Source organism: Kogia breviceps, chromosome 4, assembly GCF_026419965.1.
Source record: "Kogia breviceps isolate mKogBre1 chromosome 4, mKogBre1 haplotype 1, whole genome shotgun sequence".
NCBI lineage: Eukaryota > Metazoa > Chordata > Mammalia > Artiodactyla > Physeteridae > Kogia > Kogia breviceps.
In genome coordinates this window covers 120,226,799-120,247,450 of record NC_081313.1, presented here as the reverse complement: position 1 = coordinate 120,247,450, position 20,652 = coordinate 120,226,799, and the positions used below count along the sequence as shown (strand labels likewise).

At 41.6% G+C, this 20,652-nt stretch overlaps 1 protein-coding gene and 1 pseudogene across 3 annotated transcripts in view; both read left to right on the top strand.

Moving 5' to 3' along the window:
* Positions 1-20,652, top strand: part of NR3C1 (nuclear receptor subfamily 3 group C member 1) — a 740,177-nt gene that overhangs the window by 466,048 nt on the left and 253,477 nt on the right. The gene's annotated exons all lie outside the window — the stretch shown is intronic.
* LOC136794135 (NADH dehydrogenase [ubiquinone] 1 alpha subcomplex subunit 12 pseudogene) lies at positions 10,087-10,903 on the top strand (annotated as a pseudogene).

Here is a 20,652-nt window from a genome sequence, read left to right as displayed (position 1 = left end):
CCTCCCTGAAACCCAGAAGCTGTTATCCCCATTTTGCAGATAAGGCCACTGAGGCTCAGAGCAGTGAAGCCAATTGCCTGAGGTCACTTACCTGCTTAGGAGTAGAGCTGGAATTCAAGCCCGAGTTCATGTGAATACAAAATTGTGTCCTCCCCACCACATACCCAACTAAACCACCAAACCATAACCTTTAAAAAAAAACAAAACTATTTCTGGAACATATTAAGGAAAAAGCTGCTTTCCCATAGGTGACTAGGATTAGATAGGTTTGGAACACCTATTTAACGGTTCTGTCAGACTAGAAAGCAAACATTATAGTTTGTACTCCTGTCCAAGCATCTACTTGTAAATATGGTGACATGCTTGGTGATGATGATGATGTTGGTGGTCACAGTGGCAATGATATCTTTCATTTACTGAGCACGCACTGTGTACCAAGTACTTGGATTCTCAGACTGACCCTTTTCATTTTTACAATAAGCCAGGGGGTTTGTGTTGTAAGGCAGACACACGTACACACAAAACTCCTGCCCAAGTATCCAAGCATGCACAGCTAGGACACAGCAGGCCTGGGATGTGGCCTCAGGCCCCTGACTGCAGAGCCTTTGCTTAGAACCACATCTCTGCACTTCATCTAACATAGAGTACCCATAAAAGAAAACAGACATTGGAAACCCTTCACAAGCTTCCACTGCCCTGATGGCCATTCTGGGATTTACGTATTTTATTCTGCAGGGTTCAGACGTATTTAGACACTTTAAGTTAATCGCAGCCTGTCACACTTTATCTGGGCTGTTCATTGTCAGCAAGCACATGTAGACTTCAGGACCCAGTCCTCCTCTGCTTTGCATCACCGTTTTTGATTATACAGCCATCCTGTTACTAGATGAGCTCTACTGCTAGCAGAAGGCCATTTTTATGGAGTTGAAGATAATATAGGTGCTCAGCCTAAAGTAATGGGGTAATTTCCTCAGTCTTTTTGGTCATGTGTCACCACGGACTTCCATACAGCTCAGACCGACACCAGTCATGGCTAAGGTGACACTGTGTCCTCCAAGACATGGAGAAAGAGCAGAAACTGAATTCTGCTCAAAGCCCACAAAACCCCCGAACCTGAATTTTAGATCTACCCGTGAATCGCTCCCCTGAGTGGGGCAGAGCTGCTCACTTTTGTTTACACACCTTCTCACCTCACTGTCAGAGGCTATGAGTACAGTGTTGCATGCCCGCCATGTGCCAGCCACATTGGCAACAGCTATGCATACCAAAGGCATGGCGTTTCTGCTGGCCTCGACAACAGGCTTTTTTTGTTGTTGTTAAAGATGTTGGGGGTAGGAGTTTATTAATTAATTTATTTATTTTTGCTGTGTTGGGTCTTCGTTTCTGTGCGTGGGCTTTCTCTAGTTGCGGCAAGTGGGGGCCACTCTTCATCGCGGTGCGCGGGCCTCTCACTATCGCGGCCTCTCCCGTTGTGGAGCACAGGCTCCAGATGCGCAGGCTCATTAGTTGTGGCGCATGGGCCCAGTTGCTCCGCTGCACGTGGGATCCTCCCAGACCAGGGCTCGAACCCGTGACCCCTGCATTGGCAGGCGGATTCTCAACCACTGCGCCACCAGGGAAGCCCGACAGCAGGCTCTTATACAAGAAGAATTGTAAGTTCTTATTCGCACAGTGGCACACAGTCTCAACTCTTCCCTCGCTAGAATCAGTGTGAGAGCCAGCCACTGAGTCCAGGAAGCGTCAGTTTTTAGTTGGCGATTTGGGAACTTTACTTTCACTGAGATGAGGTCATTCTTCCTGATTCTGCCTTTTACCAACCTGTGTTCCAGAGGTGCTCCCCACTGCAGGGCTAGGCAAGGAACCAGGAGAGAAAAGGTCAAAAGCAGGTGGAAACCCACTACATTTGCTCCTCCCCCCTTGGAGAGTCATGATAGGAGTTGATCTATCAAAAGCTCTGAGGAGTCCTGCAGTGTAGACACATATTAACTTCGTTTTCCCCAGTGTTGCCCATCCTCGCTTCTAGAGGATGGGAGTTCGTGTGGCTCTAAAGCCACGTTCTCCCAAGTGGCCATGGCATCCCCGGATTCTGGGGTCATGAAAGAAAATGAAAAATACAGCATGCAAAGGCCAGTAGAATCAGGGAATCAAGGAACTGCATTGACTTCATGGTGCCCCACCTCCTTCTTGAGAGTCCCGGAACATCCTGACCCAGAAAGGTTTTCACAACGATCCAAAATGAAAACAACTACCCACAATCTCCTCCAGCAGTTCCAGACCACTCCTAACCGACACTGTCATGATGACGTGATTTCCTAGGTCATGATGAAGTCAGGGAGGAGGAGACGGAGCTTACCAAGAGAGACGGCAGCCCCTGTCCTGTTAGGCCTCATCCTTTCTTTGAATATTGCACACAGGCCACGGCCAGGCTGATTTGAACGTTTACTAGGTTTCAGAAACCTCAATTTATAGGTAGATGGCAACATGCATTCTTACCTCCCTCACCCTTATTTACAGAGGCCTGAAGTTAAGTCCTTACCTCTAAAGAGGTATTTGTTTAACAGAAATATTCTAATGCGGTTAAAAGAAAGGGAAGCTGCTGGAGCCGTCAGGGCCATCCTGGCAGGGATTAAAGATGGGAGGAAAATTTGAGAGTTTTCTGCCCCCTCTGAGTTCACTGCTAATTCTGTTTCGGTCTCTGACCTCTGTTGGATTAATAACACTAAATCTCAATAAAAACCTACTGACCCCAACAGAGCACAAATGTTCCATAGAACCCAGTTTGGGGAATGTTATCTTACCTTATCCAGGCCTTGTTTAAAGGCAGAATGTTAAGAATTCTTTAAATATTTAAACTTATTTTTAATTCCCCAAGTAATACACATGACTCAATCCTCCTTTTAAAAATGAGAGTGTTGCAAATAAAGCTGACGTCCCCTTTGACCAATATGCTCACATTCAGTCCCATCCCCCACGTCTCAGAGGTAATGAGAGTGTTTTGCCTCCTACTTCGACATACACAGAATACCCGTGCACATGTGTGCACACACATATTCATAATTTTTATAAAATACATAATACGGTTTTGGATTCTTTTTTTTTTTGACAGTAATGGTATCATACTGCTTGCAACTTCCTTTTTTCAGTGCAAAATGTGTTTGGGAGATCTATCATAATGACACATATCCAGTCATTCCTTTCAAGTGCCGTGTGGCATCTCCTCTTATGATTTCGCTGTAGTTTCTCTATTTCCATTCTGTTGGACCTAGAGATTGTTTCCACTGTGGGACTATTCTAAGCCATCCAGCACTGAACATCCTTATCTGTGAGCCCCTGGGCACAATCAAGGGATTACTAGAGTAGATACCTAGAGATGTTACTGCTGGCTCACGGGGCACATTTTTATTTTTAAATGGTGCTGCCAAGCTGGAGCAAAGAGCTCTCATTTGCCAGAGGGCCAAGGGAAGGGATCTCTACAGGGACTCAAGAAAGTCAGAAAGGAGATGAAGGAGGTGGGTGATTAGCTGCTTTTAAAAAGCCTCCAAGATTTATTTTCATGCCAACAGCCCCCCAAACCCATTCACTGTCAAGGTTAAAGTTATGGTGATCTTTTCTCAATCCAAAGACTGCCTTTTGCCTTTCTGGGCCTTGTAGTCTCCTTCCAGACTCTGCTGGGTATTCTGCTTAAGTTGGTATCCTGGTCTTACCTGCTATAGACTGTGTGTGTGCACACACGTGGTGAGTCAGACAGGCATGTATTATCATTGAATGTTTACCATTGGCTTGAAACATGACTTTGAATTATATTTAAGACGGAAACTAAAGAACTCTTATTTAGTGAGAAAGAATTGGGTAAGTGACAGCCAGTTCACATACTGTTAAACCAAGTAAAAAGAAAAAAAGAATATACATGTCACAATGATGAATTTTCACAGAAGATGACAGATTTGCACTGAAGAGCAGTAGGGTGTTTATCAGCAAGAAATTAGTGACCCATTTGTAATCAACTAGGTTTTCTAAACTCAAGAACATTTAAAACCTCAGACTTAAATTTTAAATGTAGATAAAACAATTGTAAGCACACTACTCGTGATACTTGTTTCCTGCAAAATCTAGGCACAGAGGTCTTATGATGATGTGTCATATCGTGGAACTTTTAAAAATGGGAAAACAAAAGATAGACATCTACAGGTGTTAAAGGCCCAAGGAGACCAAGAAAGACCACTGTCATCTCTTACATAAGACAGTGCTTTCCATCTCCCCACCCATATCACCCCTTATACTCCCAACACCTCCACAGTGATTCTAAATTAAAATGAAGGAGTCTAATAGTGACGTAAGCATGTGCCACTGAAATTAGAGCAGGGTACTTTTGCAATTATACCCTGGAGTATAATTTCCTCAAGGATGGAAACTTTTAAGATTTGGTAATTCGGAGTCAAAGAGGTAGGAACAATGGTTTATGACTTTTTTACTTTCAACTCAGAGTACTGTTTGTCGTCTATGCTTTGGCACACCCAGCCAGCAGGAATGGCAAATGATATAATTGAAGGGACACCAAAGGGCCTAAAATATGACAATATATCGGTGCCTGAAATTCCCGCCATTAACCTCACTACCTAAGGGCCTGGTAGTGTTAGTTACGAAAAGGGCCTTTTTAGTGTTAGTCTTTATTTTTAAATTAATATCAATGTACAAGATTATAAAGAAAAATTTTTTAACGTTACAGAGGCTATACGATGAGAGCTAAAATTCTCTCTCCACTTCCTTCAGCCTAGAGTTGTACACTTCAAAAGCTACTAAGCTACTATTAACATTTCATAAGCCATATATCCTTCCAGAAATCGGTAGTGTACAATAGATAGATAGATAGATAGATAGAAAGGTAGACAGACATATATGTATAAATGTCAGTGCATAAAAGCCCTTTAAACAGGTAACATCCTCTTATTCCTACTGTCTCTACCTCACTTTTTCACTTAATACATTTTGGACATCTTTCTAAGTCAGTACATTTTTATCTTCCACATTCTTCTAAATAGCTGCATGGTATTCCAGAGGTCCATACACCATAATTTATAAATCTGGTCCCCTACTTATAGGCATCTGAATAATTTTAATTATTTTGCTATTATAAATAATATGGAAATCAACATGCTCAAATATATGTAATTGCATGTAGAAGTGAGTATGTTTATGAAATTGTTTTCAGACTGTGGAATTGCTAGAGCAAAGAAAATATGTGTTTTAAACTGATGAATATTACCAAGTTTCCACAGAAAAAGCTTATACTAGTGGTGTATAAAAGTGCCAGTATTCCCCTGCATCCTCACCAATACTGAGTTTTATCAAGCAGAGTAATTATTGTTGAGTTAGTAAAAAGATTTTGTTTGATACTGTTTTGTCAATCTAGTGAAGTGTGTTGCTTTACTTTGTGTTTCTTTCATTAAGATGAGGTTGAACATCTTTTTATGATTATTGGTCACTTTTTTTTTTCTGTGAGCCTCTTCTTTGTAATCTTTGCTCATTTTTAAATTTTTCTATTTTGTACAGTGAATAGTACAAGCTATCTCTATATAAAGATAGGCTTTCTCATGTGTGCAGCTAATATATTTTTTCTTTTTTTTTTAGTACACAGCTATTTATTTGAGGATATTTTCACATGTTAACATTGTTTAAATCAGGACAGTCTTAACTGATATAGTTGTCATTGTCATTGAACTATCATTTTTTTAGTACAATTTTACTATTTATGGATTCGCAGGAGTGATATGTCAAAAACCAAGGTTTGAAAAATCTGTTTTTAAGGAGTATATAAGTTTTTTTGAACTGAAAAGGGAAAAAAAAGCATTCAAGAAAAATATTTTTTCCTAGTTTATTATTTATCTTTTTACTTTCTCTATGGCATTTTTTACAATACAGAATTATTTCATGTATGTGGTTTTCCTTTATAACTGCTGGAATATATTCATTTTAGTTAGACATTTGATTATTTCCTTTTTTTTGTGACTTCTGATTCTTGAATCAGAATGTTGTGATTCTTGAATCAGAATCAAGAATTCATAATTCTTGAATCACATGATTCTTAGCACATATTTGATACTTAACTTTTACTGACTCATATTTTAGTTACCCTCTGTGTATGTGCATTGCCCATATCAATCTCTCCAACTAGATTAAAAGCAACTTGAAAGGCTGAAGGCATAAAATGCTTCTTTACATTCCCCACTCCACAATGTCCAGTATCTAGAAAGGGGAAAAATTTAGAGCTGGGAGAATTTCAAATGAGAGCGCTGCTAGGAAGAGTACTGTGAGAATCTAAAGAGTTTTAGGTCTAAATTGACACTGACCCAAAGAAGGCATGAATGAATTCCAAGACAAACCCAGTCTTCTTTCTCCTTTTGCCTGGAGTAGATAGAGGTGCTTCTTAGTTTTTCATGATCTTGCCCTGCCTCCCTTCCCAACTTATCTTGTACTACTCTTTCCCTTGTTCTTTTTATCCTACCACACTGGGCTTCCAGCTGTGATTCAAATATGTTAGCTTTCGCTTAGGGCCTTTGCCTGGAGTGTTCTTCCCCTTGATTTTCACGTTCCTAACTCCTTCTTGTCATTCAGGCCTGTGGCAGATGAGGTTTTCCAAAGATGGCCACACCGCTATATATCCTGCGATGTGAGGTTCATACTCCAAGAGGTGGGGGTCTCTGTTGCTCCCTGTCGAAAGTTGGTGGATCTTTGTAATCATCGTAACCAACAGAGCACAGCAGAAGTGACTTCCAAGGCTGGGTCACAAGAAATAATAGTGCTTCCACCTGGCTCACTCACTCTCTCTCTCAGGACACTCACCCTTGGAACCCGGCCACCACATTGTGAGGAGACCGGGACACATGGAGAGGCCCTGTGGAGGTGTGCTGGCCAGCAGTCCCACTTAAGCACTCAGCCAGCAGCCAGTATCAACCACCAGACATGTGATTGAGCAAACTCTGAAATGGTTCCAAGCCCCAGACTTTGAGCCCTTCAGCTTGGCCCCAGATATTATGAGGCAGAGACAAGCTGTCTCCACTATGCCTTCTGAGAATCCCTGATCCAGAGAATCCATGAACATTATAAGCTGTTGTTTTAAAGCCACCGAGGTCCTGGGTACTTCAGTGTTCAGCCATAGTAGCTGAAATAAGACCTCAGCTTAAATACCTCAGAGAGGTTTTCCCTGACCACCCAATCTAAAGTGGTGACCCAATTATCTCATCACCTTCTTTAATAAAATTAAATGATGCATGGCAGCCTGCTAGTTTCCTTATTTGTTTGGTTGGCTTGCTTGCTGTGTGCCTCCCTCCACTACAAAGTAAACTCCACGTGCACAAAGACCCTATCTGTCTTATCCACCGCAAAGTCCTCAACAACCACAACAGTGTCTGCTACATGGTACGTTTGCTAAATTAATAAACGAATGAATGAATGAAGCATTCCTGGGCAATTAGATTCTTGCATTAGACCTTATTTTTTGGCTACTTGATATAATAAACTTTTACTGAGAACTTCCTCTGTTCTCAGGGGATGTGTTATAATTTCCTATTCTGTGGCTGTAAGTGTGCTTCAAAGAGTGATTTAACGCTAATAGAAGTAAAAATAAGTAATAAACAGGAGATTCATATAATGAGATTTCTTTTTAATTGGGCTTAGAAATGACAGGAGTAGGGGAAAATAAAATAACGGGAAGTAAGACAAACTGTCTGAACATTAAAAAAGAACAAAAAACGAGCTTGCCAAGGAAAGTGATAGTTTTTGGTCACTGCAAAATGGAGTTCTACCATTGTGATATGATTCGCAGTTTCCTAAAAACAGTATAATCCTTTTTATTTATTCATGTTGGTCAGAGAATTCATTAGATGATATGGGAAAAGCCAGCTCCCTGAAATCCAATTCTCTATGGCTAGGTTGAATGGTAAACCAAAGCCTTCCCCTCTCCCTTATTTACTTAACACTCTTTGCCCAAAAGAGGCTGGAATCAATGACCAAACCAATGGAAGAATGAGAGAATCTATAATGTGTAAATAGAACTCGGGCTTTTTTAAAAGTTTGAGTCTAAATTGTTCTTAGAAATTGTTCATGAAGTAAGTCTGATTTAGCCAGCTTCCTGGGAAGTTTCTTCCTAAGACAGTGAGTTTTCTTCCCTTGGACAAGTACATTTACATTTTTGTTTTCAAAATCAAAACCACCCTGGCTGTTTTATAAAATGTTGGAGCAAATTTAACAGTTCCACTGGCCTTAGAGAAAATATTAGAATCTCACAGAGGAGCACAGAACTAGAATATTATGAAGAGTTGCTAGGGTAAATATGTATTTGTTATGACGGCCTTGGCAAAATGAACACCTAGCAGCCATAAAGCTGCAACTTGTTTGTGTCTATTATAACTTACAACTTACAGTGATGACTTCTTGTCACTAAAAATGTTCGAAGTTCCTTGGCTAGAAAAAGCATAGGAGGTGAGGCATGGCCTGTTTGAAGTTAACTATTCCTATAGAATAATAATACAGTGCGTAACAAATAATACCTTCCAGAGGATGCTAGAATTAAAATGAGAGACGCTAAATCCTCTTGATTCCTTACCATCCAACAGTTACCTGCTATTCCATGGCCTTTCATTATGTACTCACCAAAATACCCAAGTTGACGTTGCAGTTGACCCTTGAACAACATGAGGGGTAGGAGTACTGACCCTCTGCTCTGCACAGTAGAAAATCTGTGTATAGTTCATAGTAGGCCCTCAGTATTCGAGGTCCCTCCATATCCACAGCTTAGCATCCACAGATTCGACCAACTGCAGATTGTACAGTCCTTTAGTATTTACTGTTGAAAAATTCTGCATGTAAGTGGAATCACCCAGTTTAAATCTGTGTTGTTCAAGTCAACTGTACTTACAACCATCTATACCTTTCCTTCTGATTTGGTATCTATTCTCTAACCTTTATCATGAATCTCAGTTTAGGTAAAATTCTTCATGGCCTTCTCTTCAAATATCAGTTGAGAAAAGTGAATTCAAAGACCATAAAGTGAGGGCTTCCCTGGTGGCGCAGTGGTTGCGAGTCCGCCTGCCGATGCAGGAGACCCAGTCCGGGAAGATCCCACATGCCACAGAGCAGATAGGCCCATGAGCCATGGCCACTGAGCCTGTGCATCCGGAGCCTGTGCTCCGCAATGGGAGAGACCACAACAGTGAGAGGCCCGCGTGCCACAAAAAAAAAAAAAAAGACTATAAAGTGAAATTGCTTACCCCTCTCAATTGTCATCTGTTAAGTCAGAAGGCAGCTGGGGCTCTGAGGTGAAAACAGGCCTCTGACCAATCATTAGACCAAGTCTTAATGAGACCAAAATTGTGGATTCAAGTCTACACATGGGTTACTTTTAATTACTTTGCAAGACGCCAGAGACTATTCCTCTAGTCTTTTTTCACGTCTTTGATGAAAAGACAATTAGATGAAGAGAATGTGAAAATTCATCCAAAAACCGCAAATGTCCACTAAACAGCCATTGGAAACTTGTGCTCCCATCTGCATTTTACGATCTTAGCTTAAGCAAGGTCCCGAGTCCCTCTTGTGAGTTGCATGTCAACCAGATGGCCCCTGCATAGGCATTAACAACCCAACTGTTAACTTCCCAACCTTGGAACTTGCCTTCCTGCAAGGAGACTAAGTGAAAGCTGATTAGATACCTTTTACTTAGAAAGTCAATTCACAGACTAGATTTTCTGCCTTCAAACTTAATGTCCTTTATGTGTGCCATTGCTTTTAGCCCGACTATCCGTTTTCTAATTTTCCCTTCCAGTTCTTATGCCTGTTCTATTTTTACAGCATAATTATTAGGAAAAATTTTGTTCCAGGAACAATCAGAAAATAATCCAAACCCAATCAGTTGAATAACCACAGTCATTATCATTATCATCATTATCCTTATAAGAAGGTGGCAAGGTTAACCTGGTATAAACAACAACAACAACAACAACAAAAGAGATTCTAGCAAGCTTAAAATTCTTGAATGTTCTCTCTGTGTTAAATTCAAACTGAGGCAGTGCACCAGAGAGGTGGGGCCTGTGCGACAAGATGGAGTTGCTGCAGGTCCTGAAGCTCTGGCTGCATCAGGTCAGTGGCCACAGTGGCCTCCACGGCTATCTACAGGTTTTTCTCACGGCAAATGATGTGAGGGTTGGCTCATTAGTGGGGAAACACAAATATGGAAACAAATGCTACAAAGACAACAAGCAGTTATTTGGCCGTCATCGATGGGTTATATATACTACTGAAATGAATGGAAAAAACAGATTCTGGGGGACTACCCTGGTGGCACAGTGGTTAAGAATCTGCCTGCCAGTGCAGTGGACGTGGGTTCGATCCCTGGTCCGGGAAGATCCCACATGCCGTGGAGCAACGAAGCCCGTGCGCTGCAACTACTGAGCCTGCGCTCTAGAGCCCGCAAGCCACAACTACTGAAACCCATGCACATAGAGCCCATGCTCTGCAACAAGAGAAGCCACTGCAGTGAGAAGCCTGCGCACCACAACCAAGGGTAGCCAGCCCCCGCTTGCTGCAACTAGAGAAAGTCTGTGCACCAACGAAGACCCAACGCAGCCAAAAATAAATAAATACGTTAATTAATTAATTAATTAATTAATTTTAAAAAACACCTTCTGGGGTGTGGATGGAAGCATGATGCCCCCCTGAACAGCATCGTTGGCTTCACCCTATGACTGATGATCCTCCAACAACAAAACCACCTGCTGCTAGTAAACTCATTTGGACAAACCATAAATTCAACGTGAGTGACACTCCACAACGATATGTGCCTTATTCCACCGCTAGAAAGAAGATTCAGGAGTGGGTCCCACCTTCAACACCATACAGGAAAAGACGATGAAAAACAATTTACATGTAAAATATGGGGCTTTTCCTGTAATAGTATTTTTACTGCTTACTGTTAACTTGATTAAAGTTATTTCATAAATAAATAAATAAGTAAATTCAAACTGAGAAATTTACATTCTCTTTATTCCTTTTACCAAACTCCGTATCCTAGTTCAAGAAAATAAGCTTTCAGGAGTGGTTTTTTTTCTTTTTTTTTTTTGAACAACTTAAATGGCAAATCCAAAATCAAATGGTTCTGACACAACAGTGATTTTGATGAGTTAACTGCCAATGAATATACCATATGGATGAAATTTTTCCTGAAATGCACGTGGGTGTGTTTAAGGGTAGAGCACTCGGGGCAAAACATATTCCAAGCTTTTCAAAAATCCATACATTTGCAAAAATCATTTGATGCACTTTTTTTTACTGGTTCAAAATCTAGCCTATTTCAAGGACAAAGAATTCCTGATCTTTTCTGGGCACCTTTACTCTTTGTTTCTATATGAGCACTTTCCTTACCATCCCCAGAGAGGGAAAATGTCCAGCTCCAGAAACTAGGAGCTTATCCACATCCTCAAGTCTACAAGCAAAGCAGCAGGCTGGGAAAAAGAGACACTGAAATTCATTTCCAGTGGAGTAGCTGATGTTGGGCTACCCTGTTCAACTCTAGCAGCCCACAATTGCTCTGGTATTTTTCTTTAGCCACACCGTCCTATTGATGCATATGGAGTTTAGGGTCAAGTCTTTTCTCCTGAACTGCTATCAAGCCAAGTTTCCCCAGTGCCACAATGGAAACCATCACTGAATTTTGAATTTAAATACAGGAACATATAGTTATCCTCATTAGCCTTTATCTTGTTGGTTTTGATTCACTGCTTCAGTATATTAAAGTTATTAGTTAGGATTCAGAAATCCTAACCCAGGAAGAGTTACAATATACAAGGACATCTGAATCTAATGTCAATGCATTTAGTGTTTAGTCTTTTATCAGTGGTATTCTAGATAAGATTCAGAATCCTTCTCAAACAGTGTTTCAGTCCCTGCTACCAATTATTCTGGGTTGACATTTGAGATCACATTTATTCACTGTGCCTGATTTAGATATTCCCTTTTCTCTTCAATGGAATTATTCACAAATAGGCAGTCAAGATTATCATCTTTAGTACCTACATCTCTTGATCTAGATCTCTTTTAGAATTTCTGCCATAACAATCGTGCTCAGGTCATTTGAAAATTATCTCCAAAACCTGGGACACACAGCTGAGTGCCTAGAATCACCTAGCTTTAATGGCAGGGTCACCTTCTCCCAGGCCCTCATCCTTTCCACATCACTAATCAGTGGACTTTTACCCATAGCAAAAACAGTGGGAACCTCTTGTGGGTTTTTTTTTTTTTTCCATATTTTTGACTGATAAAGCCAAAGCAAATCAAGCACTTGTCACGTTATATAGAAAAAATAAAAAGCAATAGACATTAACTATGATTTCTATTGATACCAAGCTAGGTAAAAAAATATGGAAAATACTTTCCTAATAAAAGATTATGTAGACCAAAAGCAAGAGAGTACTAGTTCTTCCACTTTATTCCATCCAAGAGTCTCATCCATTGTGTTAACAATACCTGTGAGATGGTTCTTGCTTTCTATGTTCCATTGTCAAATTACTAATCTTGTTCATCACCTCTAAGTATTTGTATGCAGACTATAAATTTAGCGAAGGTGGGAGTTTTGACTTGCCTCCACAAGCCCCGTGCTGAACGTGGTACCTAGTATATGTTAGAAGGCCAATAAGTGTTTAATGAATGATGAATGTGAGATTTAAACACTATTTCTTATTGTTTTTTCCGAGAAGTATTAAGTTCTTCCACTGTCATAGTTTGTATATAAAAGCAGTTTGAATAAGAACGAACAATTTGCTATGTGTATCAAATTTAATTTTCTGCATTTGGTAAATCAGAAGAATTTACTTTGAAATCAAAGGTGGGAGTTACTGATTTTCAGTCTCTCTCATCTCTCCCCATCTCTCTTCATCTTGAAATACACACACACACACACACGCGCGCGCACGCACGCACACGCACGCACATACACAAAAAAACAGAGGAAGTTTAGTAAGCGTATTATTTTGTTCAGTTACAGAAAAGGATTTGCACACAGAGCTATCCAGACTGTCCCTTCGTTCCCTCTCATGTACAATAATATTTTTTGCTAAATGGGTGGTATGGGTTATGCCAGAGCTCTGGAATCAAAGAGGAGCAAAGTGCCTCCCACCTCCCATAAAAACAATCATCAGATTCATCTTGCTTAGCCAGGTAACCAGCTAACCAGGTAACCATTGACAATCCTATAACCTTCTGCATTCATCCAAAACAAACAAAACAGTGCCTGATTCCAAAAGGAAGTAGAGGAGAAAATGAAATATTTCTGTCCCATTTACTTTTCAAACAAAAGACAAAATGTAAGGTAGGATGTAATACAAAAAGCACAGGTTTAGTAAGATCACAGTAGCTAAGTCACTTTGGGTACAAAGTGTATATTTTTGAGTGTACCTGGTGCTTTCAAATCAGGACATTGTAATAACTGAAAATTATAGGTCAGTGATGGAAACTCATGGTTAAGAGCACAGCCTTTGAGGTTATGTAGTCCTGAGTTTGAGTTCCTGTTTTGTCACTTTCTTCCTGTGTGCCTTGAACTAATTATTTAATATCTCTGTGCCTCAATTTCCTCAGCTGTAAAGGGGATATTTGCCGTTTCTATTTAACAAGGTGGTTGTAAAAATTAAATGAAATAACACAGGTAAAGCCCTCGCAAAGTGCCTGGCACAAAGAAACACTTAATAAATGTTTATTATTATAGCCATGGGTCTTACATTAATCCAAGGGGAATTAGTTTGACAGGAAGGTTGATAGATTGAATAGAAATAGCACAGAAGTGTCTTATCACCGAGAACATAGCCTTTCTGAGAAATCAGCCGCCCAGCAAGGCCAATAGCTAATTACAGTTCTTTTGGAATGAAAGGGGGACAAATATGCCATTGTAGGAATCAGGATGGAGAATGGCTAATAATGTCTGAGACAGTGGTTTGAGGAAGAAAGAAGACCAGTGAGTCTAGTGTGCTGTGGACAGAACCTCTAGCCAGTGGTCCCAAACAAGAGCATCTATCAGAAAATCTTCATGGCTCCATCCAAGAGCTGAATTAGAGTCCTGAGAAGCTAAGTCAGTCTTGGCACTTTGGTAGCCAACCAGTGGTGCCTTGGGAGCTGACTAACACCCTTTCTAAGACACACTGTGTGGGCGGGTCATGACGTACATTCCACCGGGGGTCTCCAGGGTGACTGAGATTGGGGGTCCAAAGTAGCAGTCCTGCCAGTGGAAGCTGACTCCACGACAGGTCTATGTTTCATTAACTCCTTTCACTTGAGACCCCCCAGAGACCTCCATCTGGCCTCATGGAGCTCACAGCTCAGGCAGAGTGTGACCAGATTGGAGTGACAGCACAGGGTGATAGGTGCCCTGGCAGAGATACATGCAGGGTATTTGTGGAGCTCAAGGAAGATACATGTAACCAGTTTTCTTGGAGAAAACACCTTGGATGGGACATGAAGAATGAATAGGGTTAGAATGACGGTAGGAGCAGAGTGGGGGAGGAGAAGAGAGGAAAGAGCACATGGGCAAAGGGCCAGATGAGGGGCAAGAGTGTGGCATATTTGAGGGATTAAAAAATGGTCTGGGGCTTCCCTGGTGGCGCAGTGGTTGAGTGTCTGCCTGCCAATGCAGGGGACACGGGTTCGTGCCCCGGTCTGGGAAGATCCCACATGCCGCGGAGCGGCTGGGCCCGTGAGCCATGGCCTCTGGGCCTGCACGTCCAGAGCCTGTGCTCAGCAACGGGAGAGGCCACAACAGTGAGAGGCCCATGTACCAAAAAAAAAAAAAAAGTCTGTGCAGCTGCAGCGGGGAGTAGGGAGTGCATTCATTTTGGTGATGGATGGCTAATGTTAATCTGCACTTATTCTGTGCCAGGCCTTTGACAAGCAGACCCATTATGAGTATTAGCTCACTAAACCGGCACAGCAACGCTCTGAGGTAGGGACCATGGTTCACCTCGTGTTACTGAAGGGGAAACTGTGAATCAGCAAGGTTAGGATTCGTGATATTAAACCTGAACCAAAGGTGTCACCTCCTGGAAGTGAACTGAGATTTCTACCCAGGCTGTCTGGCGTGCACACTCACACTCTTAGCCATCGTGCCTCCCCACAGGCACGGGGACCTGCCACTGCAGGCACCTCACCACAAGGGTTTTAAGACACAGGGGATTGGAAAGTGCTTCTGTGTAGAAGTTTATGTCTTTGGCTTGCCTAAAGTTAAATTGAAATTGTATGTTCCCCCCGCCCCCCAAAAAAACCTCTCCAATTTTTACATAAGTTTTACCTCTACAGACTCCCAATTCCTGCACAGTCTTGATTGAGACTATTTTGAAATCCTTTGGGGAAAAAAAGAAAAAAAAAACTGCCGCATCTGAGAGGGCTGTACCATCTGGAACTCAGGCAAAGTTCCTGAGTGTGCCTGAGGCTGGAATTCTCCTTCCTCCAGAGGAAGGAGCTTCCAGATAGCCACGTGAGAAAAAAGAAAAGTCACTATGTATATATAACTTTTCCACACTATACAATAGCCAACTAGAATACTGGCCACTGTTAGGGTCTTACAGCACCTAGCACATACCTTGCTACATAGGAGATGATCAAAGAAATATTGGGAATGGATAGACAAGAGCATGAGTAAATAAATGAAAGAAGGTTTTGTTGCTTATTTGTTTCTTGGGTTTCTCCTTTACGTGGTATATGATAGTGTAAAAGAGAAACATCTCTGACTAGGGTCAGAAGTTATAAGGACAGATACAACTTCTATGACCACAAAAGTAATACCATCTTGAAGAGATTTTGCACACCCACGTTCACAGCAGCATTATTCACAATAACCAAAAGGTGGAAGCAACCCAAGTGTCCACTGATGGATGAATGGATAAACAAAATGTGGTATATGCATGCAGTGGAATATTGTTTAGCCTTAAAAAAGAAGGAAATTCTGATACATGCTACAACATGGATGAACCTTGAAGACCTTATGCTAAGTGAAATAAGCCAGTCACAAAAAACAAATACTGTATGATTCCACTTATGTGAGGTACCTAAAGTAGACAAATTCATAGAGACAGAAAGCAGGATGGTGGTTGCCAGGCACTGAGGAAGAGGGGATAATGTGGAGTTATTGTCTAATGGGTATAGAGTTTCAGTTTTGCAAGATGAAAAGAGTCCTGGAGATGGATGGTGGTGATGATTGCATAGCATTGTGAATATACTCCATACCACTGAACTCTACACTTAAAAATGGTTAAGATGGTAAATTTTACGTTATGTGTATTTTACCACAGTTTAAAATTTTTTTAATGAAGGCAAAATAAAAATATTTCCAGACATAAATAATGCAAATGATTACAGTTTAATTATAAGTATTAACATATGATATTATTATAATATATACCTTGTATAATATACAACTATACTATAATTATTGTCATAGCTAACATCTACTTTATACACTATATTATAAAGTAATGATAATCTAACAATAATAATAACTGCTATTATAGCTAACATCTATTGAGCACTTACCGTGGGCCAAATTCTGTTCTGATTATTCTTTGCTTTATATGCATATAATAATACTGTGTGTCAGCTACTATTATTTTTCCTAGTTACAGAGCAGGAAAGTGAGGTACACAGATGTTAAATAACTCTCAAAAGCATCCAGCTAATAAATGCAGCTGTGATTATTCTAAAGGAATAGCTGAAGAGGGGTACCTGCATTGACATCTTAGGACTAGTCAAGCGTGTTCGATGCACCTGACCAGTAGTTTGGAATAGCCAGCTCAGACGCCCCAGTAGTTTACAACCTCACACCAAAGTTCTCCAGCTACCACTGACCGATAATAATAGTAAGAGTAAAAGGGGGTCCCAGAGGCCTGGTACTGGAGTGAGGAGTTTGGATGCATTAACTTGTCCAAACTTCCCAACAACCATAGGAGGTAGGTGCCACTATTTGCCCCATTTTACAGATGAGGAAACTGTGGCATGGCGAGGTTAAGAAGCTTGCCCAAGGTCATACAACTAATAAGTAGTGGAGCCAGTAGGTAAACCAAGGCAGTCTGATGCTGAACTTTGTGTGCTAACCACAAGGCCAGTTTCTTAAATTGTGATGGAGATTTAACTTCCTAGTATTTTTCATAATAATTGTAATAACAGTTAAAACTAATTGAGCACTCACCATATATGGGGCTAAATGCTTCCAATATGTTACCTCCTGAATACCCCAAAAGGACCCTGTGAGGGAGATGCTGTAATTGCCCCACTTTACAAGAAAAGAGAATGTCCCAGGGCCTCCCAACTAGCAAGAGGTGGAAGCAGGATTCAAATCCAGGTGGTCTGATACCAGTTGTACTCTTCGAGATGCCCCCCTGCCTACTCAGAGTAGTGACCTTGCATCATCACCCAGGAGAGAGTTAGAAATGCAGGCTCTTGGACCCTCCTCCAGACTGAATGAATGAGAATCTGCATTTTCACTAGCTCGCAGGTGATTAGTGTGCAGATTGAAGTTGGGAGATGCTGGACTGCATTTCCCTCCCTTCCTGGAAGGCAGACCTTAAGGATACAGCAGTAAACAACATAGACAAGCTCCTGTCTTCCAACAGCTTCTACACTGGTGGAGGGAGGCAAAAGGGACCACAGATAACGAAAGGATTTCAAAAATGGTAAACCTGGGGTTCTTCTCAAGATGCAGTTTCCTGGTCTTCCCCCAAGACGTACTGAGTCTGAGTCTTGGGGGGTGGAATCTTGGAAATATGCTTTTCACAAGGGAATTTAGATGCTAGCTGAAGTTAAGGACCACTGTCCCCACGATAAGGCACAGGGGAAGAATAAGAGAAGGAGAACACCAGTATCTTTCCTACTTTTCTTATGGGCCCAGTCCTTAGGACAAGAGAGAAACATCTCCAGTAGGCTAAACAACTGACAATCAGAAGATGAAGAATTGAACTTGGCCCTCTCTATGCATTAATTTAAAACACTGAACTTCAGAGATCCATTGATGCTACTTAATATGGTGCACAGGCTGTAGGCAATCACAATTGACCCTGGGGGTATTGACCCGTTCCTATGGAAACAGGTGTTGCTTGTGAGCCTGCCCTTGCCTGTCTGCTGCACAGCCCCTGCACGCTTGGGACAGGTTGAACATGACAGCGGCAACCAGGCCCTAGGCAGACACTAAGCGTGCCCTGAGCATATCCCAGCTGGCCAAATGCATGGCTCCTAAGGCATCTCGTACACAAATATTTACTAGCAGCTCTGACACTCATATTACTGACAGCCACTAGCAGGCCTCAATGGAAAGAACTAGGGGAAGAAATACAGGCAAATTGTTCCCAAGACTTGGAGTTTGAAAAGACAAAACAGAAGAACCAAGAGGAAAGGAATAAGATAGGTGGGCTTCCCTGGTGGCGCAGTGGTTGGGAGTCTGCCTGCCGATGCAGGGGACGCAGGTTCGTGCCCCGGTCCGGGAAGATCCCACATGCCGCGGAGCGGCTGGGCCCGTGAGCCATGGCCGCTGGGCCTGCCTGTCCGGAGCCTGTGCTCCGCAACGGGAGAGGCCACAGCATGAGAGGCCTGCGTACAGAAAAAAAAAAAAAAATGTAGAAGGGCTTACTACATGCCAGGCCCTGCTTTAGGAACCAACAAACCTCGTTTAATTCTACAACAGTCCTGTGAAGTCGTCATTATTTTAATTGTCCCCGTTTGACATGAAGATGCAACGCTGTCACTTTGCGTTGCATCTTTACGTCAAATGGGGATAATTAAAATAATAACGAGACGCCATTATCTCGTTATTAGGGAGAGAGAGAAAAGAAAGGAAAGAAAGGGGGGGGGTGGGAACAGACGAAAGAAGGAAGGACAGAAGGGAGGGAGGGAGGAAAAAAGGGGCAGAGCTCTCAGGTTTCTTCAGGGATAGAAGGAAAAATGACTGTGGGAGACCTAAAGCAAAAGAAATATCCCTGAAGAACAGGAATAATATGAGTGGACACTGACATTTTACCTTAATTTGGAACAATGGAAATACTCAAGAGATTAACTTGTTTCATGTTCTATAAACTCAGACAAAAATAAGTTGGCTGAATTTTAACCACCACCGAATACACACACACACACACACACACACACACACAGTGTTTTTTCTAATTATGACTTCTTGGGAATGAATGGAAAATTTGGCAATCTGATTAACTGTAGCTTACAATAAAATAGCACTAAATGGGTGTTTTATATGCCCTTTGTTTCCCATTCTCCTTGGAAGATTGTCAAGGGTTTAATGAAGCTAATACTTGGAGATTTAAATCTCTCATAACAAGAAACCAGAGCCTCTCCAACACTAGCAACTGGAAGGAACTCAAGTTCTCTGAGCCCATGGGATGTGCCAGGCACTGAGCTAAGTGCTATGTGTACACTGTCCCACCGAATCTGCTCAACAAACCCACAGTGAAGATATGATGCATGATTCCATTTTACAGATGAGATAACTGAGGCTCGATAAGAGTGTGTAACTTTGCCTAGATGTTGAGTCAAGGAGCTAGAATGGTTACCCATGCAATGGGACCCCAGAGCTTCCCCTCTTAAGCACTAGGTTAAACACTAAGATATAGTAATGTTGGCATAAAAATTCTTTCTTTAAATTAGCCAAATTGGTTGCCTGGAATTCTATGGAAATAAAAAAAATATATAGTTTGGCTAATTGTTTTTAATGGCTTTATAGACAATGCTTCAGAAAGCCATCATCCCCCCCTTAGAGTGGTTTGACCTCCACCCAGGATGCTGAGGGAATACCTGTGATTCCAGGATGTTATTAAGGAGTCATTGTGCTGCTCTGTCATTCAGCATTCTCTGCCCAGCCACCAAGGGAAGTGCACATTCCCACACAGGTCCATTGGGCATGGCAGATGCCCCACAGGACTGATGCATTCATTCATTCAGTATATCTTAACCAACTGACAGCCACGTGCCAAGCACCAATCTGGACATTTCACGCGCTATTATTCTTTAATTTTCAAAAAAGCCCTGAGAGGCAAGAGCCATTATTATCCCCATTTTATAGATGGGAAAAGAGAAATCCATAGCTGTTAACTATAGCTGGGATTCTCAGCAGGTCTGTCTGTTGACTCTGGAGTGTGCTATCTTAAGTACTATGGAATAGTGTGCATGAAAAGATAGACATGATACCCACCCCATAGAATCTGTCACAACAACAGAGGAGATGTACAGTCAGTGACTAATTACCCAAATTAATTATTTCCTACCATTATGGAAAGTACTATTTACATGGTTGAAGTAGAGGACTCTGTGCATGTGTTGAACGGGAGGAATTGACCTGGGGGATCAGGAAATGTTCCCTGAGAAAGTGATGGTTCAGCTGAAAGCTGACATGAGGAGTTAACCAGGAGAGGAGAAAGGGAAAAGCATTTCAGAGAGAGGGGAACAGTATAGTTGAAGACCCTGACATATTAAGAAATACTGGTGTGTTGGAGGGGAAGAGGACAGAAGATGCAAGAATGTACTGTCCTCATCCCTTCTCTTATACCTTCTTGTGTCATCTTCTCTACCAAGAGAGGGAATAGCCTCAAGTTAAATCCACCCACTGTCACGTTCTCCACTGTGTGCCCA